The sequence below is a fragment of the Heterodontus francisci genome, chromosome 14 (genome assembly GCF_036365525.1).
Source record: "Heterodontus francisci isolate sHetFra1 chromosome 14, sHetFra1.hap1, whole genome shotgun sequence".
NCBI lineage: Eukaryota > Metazoa > Chordata > Chondrichthyes > Heterodontiformes > Heterodontidae > Heterodontus > Heterodontus francisci.
The window spans coordinates 76,529,689-76,540,715 of record NC_090384.1 but is presented as its reverse complement, the minus strand read 5'-3'; the positions used below and the strand labels follow the sequence as shown (position 1 = coordinate 76,540,715).

The window sequence follows — 11,027 nt, the reverse complement described above, 5'->3', positions numbered from 1 at the left end:
GCTTAAACATGTTAATACACACATTATAAACACAATTAGCACTGTGACTGATAAAATTATCATTCCTTTTTCATAATACATTCACACTTTCTTTCAGGAATACACCTTTACACACATTAATTAAAAGGTTAGATATAATTGGCTTAATAAGAGAATATATGATGCAGAAATATCTTGATTTATGCTTTTTTAAATTCTATTTTGTAATGTTCAACAGTGGAAATGGAATACGTTTTTTATTGTTATGTGATAAAAAATATGAATATTTTGAAAGCTGTGAAGATATATATTATCTAGAGAGCTAGGTTGCTGATGAGCTGTAATAGGAATGACATAAATAAAGTAAATTTAAAAGCATCACCATTAAGCATGATCACCTTATGTCCTTCGTTTCTATTCATCTGTTTTTCCATCGTACTTTTGATTTACATGCTAATTCTATTCAATATGCACAGAATTCTTGAACTGGAGCAATGCTGAGGAAAGCAAATAGTGGTTCCAAAGAAAACATATTGCCACGGTAAAACGTGCAGCTCTGTGAAAAGGTCACATTGCCCATCAGCACTGCATTGCTCTTTTTGTACAAGTTCATCTTTTTGTAGTCTACTGCTGTTCTATTTTAATGTAATTGCCAACACAACCCAAGGCATCATGGATAAGCAACAGTTTATAAAACATCATCATCTTTAAACCACCTGGACTTAATTTACAGGGGTTTCACCTTCCCAGAACAAACCTGAAAGTACAGAGCATAACATATGCTATCTCTATAATCCAATACACTGAAAGCTGTAGTGATACCAAATTCTAATATCCTCACCTTCTCCAGCATGGAAACGAGCACTGAACCTGTAACCTTGTTTGCTATTTCAATCAGTTTTTATGCTGAAATATGCTGACAAAATATTTTATGACAGCCAAAAAGCTGTAATGGATGTATGATCAATGGATTTTTTTTCTATCCTGATTAAAATGTTGGCATGAAGGCTTGCACACATAAAGCTGGTTAATATATTCGAGTAATATTCATGTGTTACCTAAATTAAATTTTCTTGGAATGTTCATAAAATAATTGATATTTAAGTGTTTAGTTCATTTTAATATTCTTTCAAGAAGGGAACAATGAAATAACTTTACATGATTTATTTTTCTTTCTTCTGAGACTTGAATAAATCCCATGGTGAAGCACTTTTTTACATTAAAGTAGTCTTTAAAAAATCATTTACCATCACTTCCGATTCTCACGTTACACTGGAAGACATTATCAAACGAGAACATCTGCAAGTAAAATTTGAAAATCTTTAAAGCTGCAAGATCTGCCTTAAAACATTTCAGGGTAAGTTTATTAATGCATTCTTTACGTCAGAGGAAACACATTCAGCGATGTTTAAGAAAAAATGGCCATATAAAATTCAACTTCACTGTCGTAACCCATATTGAAATAAACCATTCATTTTCTTAGAAAAGGATGCTATAAATCAGTGATGCTGCTAATTTTGAGACTGACTCCTGTTAGATGGAGGACAAGGCTGGCAAGTTTAGGGAACCTTGGCTGACAAGGGATATTGAGGGTCTGGTCAGGACAAAGAAGGAGGCATATGTCAGGTATAGGCAGCTAGGATCGAGCGAGTCCCTCGAGGAGCATAGGGGATGTAGGACTACACTTAAGAAGGAAATTAGGAGGGCAAAAAGGGGCCATGAGATTTCCCTGGCAGATAAGATAAAGGAGAATCCTAAAAGATTCTATAAGTATATTAAGAGTAAAAGGGTAGCTGGGGAGAGAATATGTCCCCTTAAGGATCAGTGTGGCAATCTATGTGTGGAGTCACGGGAAATGGGCGAGGTCTTAAAATGAATATTTCTCGTCCGTATTTTCCGTGGAGAAGGTCATGGAAGCTAGTGAGCTCAAGGGAGGGAACACCAATATCCTGGAGCATATCAACATTACAAAGGAGGAGGTATTGGAGGTTTTGAAGCACATTAAGGTGGATAAATCCCCAGAGCCTGACCAGGTGTATCCAAGGATGCAATGGGAAGCAAGGGAGGAGATTGCTGGGGCCCTGGCAGAGATTTTTGTATCATCGTTAGACACGGGTGAGCTACCGGAAGACTGGAGGATAGCTAATGTTGTGCCTTTATTTGAGAAGGGCAGAAGGGATAAGCCAGGGAACTACAGGCTGGTGAGCCTTACATCAGTGGTGGGAAAGTTATTTGAAGGGATTCTGAGAGACAGGATTTATATGCATCTGGAAAGGCATGGTCTGATTAGGGAAAGTCAGCATGGCTTTGTGCGTGGGAAATCATGTCTCACGAATTTGATAGAGTTTTTTGAGGAGGTGACCAAGAGGATTGACAAGGACAGGGCGATGGACGTTGTCTACATGGACTTTAGTAAGGCCTTTGACAAGGTCCCACATGGTAGGCTGGTCCAGAAGGTTCGAACACATGGGATCCAGGGTGAGCTAGCAAATTGGATACAAAATTGGCTTGGTGATAGGAGGCAGAGGGTGGTAGCGGAGGGTTGTTTTTCAGATTGGAGGCTGGTGACCAGTGGTGTGCCGCAGGGATCGGTGCTGGGCCCTCTGTTGTTTGTCAAATATATTAATGACTTGGATGTCAATGTAAGGGGCATGATTAGTAAGTTTGCAGATGACATCAAAATTGGTGGTATAGTGGACAGTGAAGAAGGTTGTCTAAGGTTACAACAGGATATAGATCAACTGGGAAAGTGGGCAAGGGACTGGCAAATGGAATTTAATGCAGACAAGTGTGAAGTGATGCATTTTGGGAAGTTAAACCAGGACAGGACATATACAGTGAATGGCAGGGCCCTGGGGAGTGTTGTTGAGCAGAGAGACTTTGGGGTGCAAGTTCCCTGAAAGTGGCAACACAGGTAGACAGGGTGGTGAAGAAGGCGTATGGCATGCTTGCCTTCATCGGCTGAGGCATTGGGTACAAGAGTTGGGACGTCATGTTACAGTTGTACATAACGTTGGTTAGGCCGCATTTGGAGTACTGTGTGCATTTCTGGTCACTGCACTACAGGAAAGATGTGATTAAGCTAGAGAGGGTGCAGAAAAGATTCACAAGGATGTTGCCTGGCTTGAGTTATAAAGAGAGATTGGATAGGCTGGGTATGTTTTCCCTGGAGCGAAGGAGGCTGAGAGGGGACATGATCGAGGTATATAAAATCATGAGAGGCATAGATAGGGTAGATAGCCAGAGTCTGTTTCCCATGGTAGGGGTGACTAAAACTAGAGGGCATAGATTTAAGGTGAGAGGGAAGAGGTTTAAAGGGGATCAAAGGGCTAAATTTTTCACACAAAGAATAGTGGGTATCTGGAATGAGCTGCCTGAGGAGATGGTGGAGGCAGGAACAGTAGCGACATTTAAGAGGCATCTGGACAGGTACTTGAATGAGCAAGGCATAGAGGGATATGGAATTAATGCAGGTAGGTGAGATTAGTATAGATAGGCATTACGGTCGGCATGGACGCGTTGGGCCGAAGGGCCTGTTTCTATGCTGTACGAATCTATGACTCGATGACTCTATGACTGATTTAGCAGCTAGCACTTAAATAAAGTGGGTTGTTTCAACTGACACTTTTCACAGGTGAGAATTCTACATGCATTCACATTAAGGGAAGAAGTTTAGGTAAAGACTGGTGTTTAAACTCCTTTTTCTAAAAAAAAAAGGTCAAATGATACCACTTAAACAAACCTCTCATCATCATATTTCCCCATTTACTAGAAACTCCATTGTAATCAGCAGGGGTTCACACCTCGGGAAGAATATTTTTCATCACTCACTATTTTATTTTGGTGAGATTTAACTTTAAGTCATTGGAACCCATCCAGAATCATCGCTTTCAGTATTGTTCCCCGCCTGGGATCCTGGGATCAAAATAGGAAACAAATAATGAGAAACTGTGCAACCAGATTCAGAAGAATTTTGATCTTTTAATTAGCATTGCCTGGAGGTGCTGGGTGCAGTTCAAAGTGGATAAATGTAAAATAATTAGTGTCTGAGCAAGGCACTGATGGAATGAACATTAATTGATTGGAACAGTGGTGCAGCAGCATGCTGATCAGGAAAAGACATTATGGGCTTATAGTGGAGCCATCTGTAAAACTAACAACACAGTACTTGTGTGAGAGCTGATTACCTAATCAAAAGAAAATTTTATCCCCTCAAGCGAATGGCGAATTGACCAATGCCTATAATTACAGGATATAGGAACTTAAGTTATGAGGAATAGCTCATGAATTTGGGTTTCTTTTTTTTTTAGAAGTGTAACCCATGAGGTGACCTTATTGAAGTCTTTAATATTATGACGTGGTCTGACAAAAGTGGTTCTGGCACACTGTTCACTTTGACACAGAGTTCACATAGAAAGGGAGCCCATGAATCTTCATGCATGTACTGAGATAGGCCCAAAAGGCACCACCACAACTAAATCTCTCCTAAACCCCAGATTTGTAGGGTCAGAGGAAAGTTCCTTAACTTGACCTGCATCACTAAGGACACATCTAGGGTGTACACATTGTAAACGTCCTAGAAAGTCTGGTAGAGGTGTGAACAGGGAGGCAGAAATTGGGCCTTGCGCCAGAAATAACTTCGAACTGCCAAAACGGTTTGTTTACAGAAGAGACCTATGTAAATTTTAAAATAAAAGTGCTATTGTATTCAGGTCTCCAGGCAATTTGGCTGGTCTCAACCTCCAGGTGGGCCATTAACCACCTTGTTGTTGGCCAGGTAGCCCTCACCTGACTATACACTGGATCCCTTTGTGTTACCAAAATGTGGAAACTGCCAATGTAAATAGTCTCCGTCCACCCTTATGATGATGGTCATGTTTGGAACAGATGGATTTCTGCCCCCGACAGGCCATCCTGGATATTTCCGTGAATCTGCTGGATATTTCAATGGATGTCCATTTCTTGGCATATCCAAGTTCTTACCTAATTTCTGGCCATTTTAAAAGAGTTCCACTGAAGTTACAACTAGCGTGCACTGGAATGGCTCTGGATTTTTGAGGCCAAGGAAATTAAAGCATGAGAAAAGCAAGGCAGAGTTTATGCTACCCCAAGAGTAATAAACTTGTGGGATAAATTACCAGAGAATAACAGTGAACCAGACAGTATAAATAAGTTTGGAAACAATTGAAAGAGTTTCTTTAGTGAGAAGGAGTGCAGTAATTTAGTAGGAAGGTTGCACCAATTGAAAAGCAATGTACTTGTTGGGCCTTTTGAGCTATTCTGCAATATTCTTCTGTTCTATGAGTGTCCATTCTTTTTAATAAACAGCTGTTTACTTTGTACTGATAATTGGCTGATTGCCAAACGCCCCCATTTTTATTTTCATTTTGAATACAGAAGTTTTGAGCACGTTTATGTTTTATTGTTATTTTCTCAGTGAAGACTTATCAGGAGTTGTACATATTATTTTTGTCATTTTTAAACATTAGTACATTTTGTCAATATTTTATGATCTACAAGATATTTTAATATACTCACAATGTTTAAACAATAATGAAAATCTGAAGAAAGACTTTATCCCGAGTAACATCTTGTCATGTATGCTAACAGGTTTTTCAAAAATCTGCTCCTTACTGTAGTCTATCCCCAATACTGGTCTGGAGGTTTACTCTGGGTATCAACGACTCAAGACTACCAAATTATTGTTCACACATAGCATGTTTATTCAGCGTTTCAAAATCTTATCTTCAACAAAGATTATACTCCCACGTCCACATAAGCTAGGTTACTTAAATTCGTTCGAGAGTCGGAACGGAGCAGATGATCAGTCCTCCCCTTCCGATTCCCCAAGTAGTTGATAAGACTACTTAGTCTTGAGCTAGTTAGCCAGCACTTCGGAACACACTTTCTTATACTTAGTTTCGTACATGCTACCTGCATGATCAGTTCGGGATGGGCTGGACCTTACTACCTGATGTACAGTGATTAGTTGGTCAGCTGTTGCTAAAGCCGCGGGTGCGCTACGTCAGCCACAGTCAGTCAACCTTTCACTGGCTTTGACAGCTGCTTATTTTTGGTAGCCTCATCCCTCAAATTTTGACCGCATTGCATAGCTAGTTCTCTGTTCTCCAGCCCTTGTCTGATAACAAGGCATTACTTCATTCCGGTGACCCCTGGTCTCCAAGCAACCAGCCCACATGACGAGTCAGTTACAAACTTAGCAGTAAGTTTAGACGTGCCTTAATGACCACCTTGCAGGTTTCACCACATTCACTTCCCCTTTAACAGTTCAGTTACACCACATAGATGTCTCAGCACATATTCCTACGTCCCTGCTGTGGACTTGTTTACCACTTTTAGCCGCACACACTACTTTACCCACATACCATGTTACATACATGGGTTGGATGTTGGTCGCCTACAGAGCTCCACCCTTTAAACCTTACCTGGCCCCTTCAGGTTCAATTTAGGTTTAGATAAAACCTTCCAACTCGTGATCCTCCAACCTCCCCTAAGAGTCCCTTCTTGGAAAACCTCTCGTATATGTGCTTGCTTTTCCATTTCTTAGTTTGTCGCCGTAGCTGACAGAGGATGATGAGGAGGCAAAGCAACACCACAAGCTGAGCTACAATCAGAACATGTGAGAATATTCTGATCTGGGGTGATCTTGCACGTTCATTCCACAATCCCACAGGTCCTCCCACCAGGTGGTCACCTGTATTTCCTCAAATGTCCCGTTGCACTTGCCCACTCCTTTGCTGGAGGATATAACAAATCTTATGCAGTTGGTCCAGCCCTTGTCTAACCTCTAGCAATGGGGTTATGGGGTATGAAAATTGGCTAACATACAGTTCCATATCATCCCTCAAACGTTCAGTGTCATTGAGGACCACTTCCTCTTGCCTGTGTATGTCCATCAATTCCACTTGGCGTATCGTTGAGGGAAGCGTTGGGGTAAAACATACTGTACTATTCTCTAGGGGGCATTGTGTCCTACCATGCCAGAATGATGTCTGGGAAGTAGTCACACAATATTTCCCCTTACTCATGTGAGCAAACCGAGTCGGACTCATAACCGCTGATACTGCCTCCATAGTGCAGTTAACTGTCGCATTAAAACCACAGAATGCTTCCTCAGTGGCATAGACAGGATGTGAATACACTATGGTTGATTCTCCCATACAACATCCTCTCAATGACGTTCCCGGCATTACTCCAACCCAGTAGACATCCTTAGGTGCATGATTCACAGTAATAATAGGTATTGCCAGTACCATTCCTAATAACATTCACCCTTTTCAATACGGTTAGTATTAGTAGCATACACTTAATCCCCTGAGTTGGCAACCGGTCAGATTGGTGAGTTTCGAAACCTAATTCTTAACCTGATCATTACTGATCCAGAGGGGTACCTCTCCTTGGTGAATTTGCCTCAGGTTTTCCCAGGCATGTTCGATAACGCAACTACCATAGGTAGAACAGGCGTCATTCTTAGCTGCTCTCTTTCCTGACTCCTCCACTTCCCTACACAATTTATTGTTTGTTTTCGCATGATCCTCCACGATGGGCACCAACAATTTAACACATCTGGTCAGTCTTTGGGTATTCTGGAACCCATCTGTTTGGATCCTTTGTCCATCCCTTAGAATTTCTTTCAGCTGAGCGCTGAGGGTCCTAACCTTTTGGTCCAAATTGGCTATTGCTAGTGTGTTTACTACTCCTGTCCCAGTATTAAAACCTGTTATTACATCATGCACCAGTCCTCTTTTACTTCTTCTCAAATTTCCCCAAGACCCTCGTCTCAGCCCGGTCACATGTCTCCAAGCCCAGTCTCCCTCTGGAGCTCTGGCCTGGGATCCCTGTTCCTGGGTTTCCTGTTCGATCACTTGTTTCACCAATCTTTCATAGATTGTTCTAGTCAGATTTGAGCACCAAAGGGGTAATCCCAAATCTGAGATGTTTAGGACCACGGGTGCCAACTCATGGTGTACATTATCATACAAAACTTTATTTGTTTTTATTTATTTAGAGATACAGCACTGAAACAGGCCCTTCGGCCCACGAAGTCTGTGCCGACTATCAACCACCCATTTGTACTAATCCTACACTATCCCATATTCCTACCACATCCCCACCTTCCCTCAATTCTCCTACCTATACTAGGGGCAATTTATTATGGCCAATTTACCTATCAACCTGCAAGTCTTTGGCTGTGGGAGGAAACCGGAGCACCCGGCGAAAACCCACGCGGTCACAGGGAAAACTTGCAAACTCCACACAGGCAGTACCCAGAATCGAACCAGGGTCACTGGAGCTGTGAGGCTGCGATGCTAACCACTGCGCCACTGTGCCACCACTAGCTGTGCCACTAATTGTCAACACTAGTCCATTCTCTGGTCCAGGACTTAATGCTGGGCAAGGGGAATCTGTTAATTGCGTCCACGGTGTTTTGCCTTTACTCGTTCTTAACGATACACAAAACCATTATCGGTGTTACCCCTCCTGTTCTGGGGAGGATCAACCCGCCCTCTGGTCTTATGCACTTAAATCGGACTTTACAGTCACTCGCGCTGCAGGGCTCTCTCACGCAGAACAGCAGGGGGTATTCATCCTCGGAGGGGACCTCGATCTTGTTTCCCTTCTGACACTCAACACGTACTCATTGCCCGATGGTGACGTTCACCACAATCGTACTGGTTGTGTCCATATTGCCCTGGTAGTTGGCATCTACCTTTATGCCAACTGAGCCTTTGTTACTGCAACAAATTTTTTTTTGCGATTAATATTACCGAACTTCCACCTGTCCCCAATCCCAGTGGTATCAGTATGATGAGTAGCATTCTGCAAGGTATAATGGGCCTCTCCAGTCGTCACGGGTTAGCTGTGATTAATTCTGCAAGACAAAGTATTTACACGTTGCTAAGGCTCTTCTACTCAAAGGCCTTGCCAGAGGGAATAGAAATCCATAAAGAATTCAGCCCAGTGCTGCGGCTTTCGCCGTTTCCGGTTACTTCGATCGATAGGTCAGAGGGGTATTTTCACCACAATCGGATGGTTGCCGACCTCACCGTTGCTCTCGTCTGTCCCAAAGGGGTATCGGAGGGGCGTCCTCTTCCGACCCTTCTGAGTCATTATCATTGTCATCCTCATCCCAAACCACTAGGCTTATCGAAGAATCGGGATCCTTTCGGGGTGTGCTACTAGCCACCTTTCCCATTTCATGGTTGGCAGATGCACTTCCTTCATTTGGTTAGTGTGGAACCATTTAACATGTTTGGGCAATTGGATGGCATAGGCCATATGACTGGCCTTGTCCACAACGTGGTATAGGCCTTTGTTCAAGGTTTGAAATACTCCCACCCTTGCACAGTTTATTACCATGACCTGGGCCCCAATGTCCCACTCTTGGGACTTGCCCGGCATCAGCAGTAGTTTGTTCTGCCGATGCTTCTCCCGATATTACTAGCTGCACTGTCACGCAACAATTACAATTGGTTCCACAGATCTCGGGTGAATTTATTTTTAGTTACCTCCTGGGCCTGCTGTTCCGTCAGTGTGGGTATCAACAGAGGGCGGGGAACGCATGGGCCTCCCCATCACCAATTCATGGGGGAATACCTTTGGGACATCTGTCCTCTGATATGCATGAGGCCTAGGGGCAGTACTACATCCCATCGCTGGGACCATCCCTCCAGCTCTTTCCGCAAAGCTGTTTTAATGGTTCTGTTCATGCGTTCCAATATCCCTGATGACTGGGGGTTTGTGTGACACATGCCATTTGCCTTCTATCTCCAGCAATTTTAGAGTTGCCTGCATCACCTGACAGTGAAGTGACTTCCCTGATCCATTTCACTGTATCAGGCAATTCTCATCTCGAGAACACCTCCTTGACCAGAGTCCGAGCAGTCCACAAAGCTGTGGCTGACTTACAGGGGAAAGCCTCCACTGATTTAATGAAATTGTCCATTAATACCAGGCAGTGCTCATTGCTCCTTTTGGTGGTGCGTAAGGGTCCAATAAAATCAATCTAGATTGACCGGATGTTCACTTACCTGGGAGCAGAGCGGAGCAGCGGCTGGTGGATATGCATGGAACCTGATCCGGAGCAGCGGCAGACTCCCTGTGTCTCTCGGCACGCGCTGAGACTCAGAAGAGGAAAAAAAACTTACAGTGACATCACAGGAATTCTGCAAGGTGATTGGTTAGGTAAGTAACAGCTGTTAGTGCATTTAAATTGCGTAAAAAAGGGGAAGGTTTTTTTTTAAAAACCTCAAGTGATAAGGTGAATAGTACTACTTAAATTAGTGTAATTTATTAAGGACTTTAGATTGTACTGGGTAGTGTTTGGAGGAGAACAAGGCCCCTAGTGTAATTAGTATTTTTAAAGGGAGTAAATAATTAATTTAAAGGTAAGTCATGGCAGGAGAGCTTGCATATGTAGTATGCTCCTCCTGCGCTATGTGGGAAATCAGGGATGCTTCCAGTGTCCCTGACAACCATGTGTGCAGGAAGTGTATCAATCTGCAGCTACTGACTATCCACATTACGGAGCTAGAGTTGCAAGTGGATTCACTGTGGAGCATCCGCGATGCTGAGGATGTTGTGGATATCATGTTTAGGGAAGTGGTGACATCGCAGGTAATAGCTGCACAGGCAGAAAAAGGATGGGTGACCACCAGGTGGAGTAGTAGGTGCAGGTAGGTAGGACAGGAGTCCCCTGTGGCCATCCCCCACTCAAACAGATATACCGCTTTGGATACTGCTGGGGGGGATGGCCTCCCAGGGGAAAGCAGCAACAGCCAGGCCGGGGCACCAAGGATGGCTCTGCTGCACAACAGGGGGAAAAAGGAGTGGAAGAGCTATAGTGATAGGGGATTCTATCGTAAGGGGTACAGATAGGCGTCTCTGTGGCCGCAAACGTGACTCCAGGATGGGATGTTGCCTCCTTGGTGCTAGGGTCAAGGATGTCATGGAGCGGCTGCATGACATTCTGAAGGGGGAGGGTGAGCAGCCAGAGGTCGTGATACACATTGGTACCAACGCCATAG

General features: G+C 43.4%; 1 long non-coding RNA gene across 1 annotated transcript; it reads right to left on the bottom strand.

The window, feature by feature from the left end:
• Window positions 1–1,148: 1,148 nt before the first annotated feature.
• Window positions 1,149–10,111, bottom strand: LOC137377325 (uncharacterized). Its single transcript, XR_010976391.1, has 3 exons — window positions 10,032–10,111; window positions 3,811–3,894; window positions 1,149–1,278 (listed from the first exon to the last, which is right to left on the bottom strand). It is a non-coding gene; the product is annotated as an uncharacterized lncRNA (long non-coding RNA).
• Window positions 10,112–11,027: the final 916 nt, after the last annotated feature.